The sequence below is a fragment of the Oryzias melastigma genome, unplaced genomic scaffold (genome assembly GCF_002922805.2).
Source record: "Oryzias melastigma strain HK-1 unplaced genomic scaffold, ASM292280v2 sc07906, whole genome shotgun sequence".
NCBI lineage: Eukaryota > Metazoa > Chordata > Actinopteri > Beloniformes > Adrianichthyidae > Oryzias > Oryzias melastigma.
This window is the reverse complement of record NW_023424468.1, coordinates 1-1,076: the sequence shown is the minus strand read 5'-3', so window position 1 is coordinate 1,076 and position 1,076 is coordinate 1. Positions and strand designations below refer to the sequence as shown.

Below are 1,076 nucleotides of genomic sequence, written 5' to 3'. Positions count from 1 at the left end.
CATTATTTTCGTGTTTTTATGTTGGTGAAATTAAGGCCTTAAGTCTTTGTCAGGTCTCTGGATTCCAATTAAAACAGAACACAAAGTGACCACTCAAGTGTGTGTAGTTAATGATTTTCTTAGAGACAAAAGTAGTTCTTCAAGTTAATTTCACAAAGCTTCAGTAGCAAAGTGGTTATTCTTTATGATTCGACACAAAACAACACATCAGTGGCCTCTGGGAGGATTCAAAGTGTGAATCTGATTTATTCAGAGATCAATTAATTAATAGGACTGAATACATTCATCCTACAGAGACCAGAGTGAGACAAAACAACTTGTTAAAACCCTGAACAGCTGCCTTTACAAGTTTCTAGTCAAAAACTGTTCTATTCTTTGAAGTTTTCATTTATCATTTAGGAAAAAGTGAGCTTGAATTAATGTGAGCTCACAGCAGAAACACCAACTACAGATTTAGTTTTTGCTCACCTGGAGACAAGCCACTCCGATGCCCACAGCTCCAATGACTAACAAGTGGTCTGCTAGGAACTGCTCCAGCTTAGTAATGCAACCCCCCTGCAGAGACGGAGAAGACACATCAGTTGACAAATAAACACAAGAATATATATTTTATTCATTTTTTAACCTGCTTAATCCTCTCTGGGGAGCTGGAACCCGCCCAGCCACTGTTGAGTTACAGTGGGGTACACTGATCACAGAACCACGCAGAAACATGCAACAACACACCCTCACGTTCACACCTAACGGATCCTTTTAGATTCAGGACGTTTTGGGACTGCAGAAAACCCACGCATGCACGGGGAGAACATGCAAAATAAACAAAGAAAGATTCCAGTCGGGATTCAAACCCGCGGTTAGACTACGTGACACACTGTGCAGCTCTTTATGAAACAACACAATCCAACAAAACTGGATAGCTTGGAGTGATGTAGATTATGATCATTCTTTTCTGATACATAAAACAATCTTAGTTGGGATTCAGCACTTTAGAAATGAGCTGAATTGAGTTTCATTTAATTCAGTGAAATAAAAATGTCAATAAGAGATTTGTTTATTATACAACATAAATGAATACA

At 38.5% G+C, this 1,076-nt stretch overlaps 1 long non-coding RNA gene across 1 annotated transcript; it reads right to left on the bottom strand.

The window, feature by feature from the left end:
• Positions 1 to 216: 216 nt before the first annotated feature.
• LOC112142323 lies at positions 217 to 752 on the bottom strand. The gene is made up of 2 exons (XR_002918571.2): positions 469 to 752; positions 217 to 288 (listed from the first exon to the last, which is right to left on the bottom strand). It is a non-coding gene; the product is annotated as an uncharacterized LOC112142323 (long non-coding RNA).
• Positions 753 to 1,076: the final 324 nt, after the last annotated feature.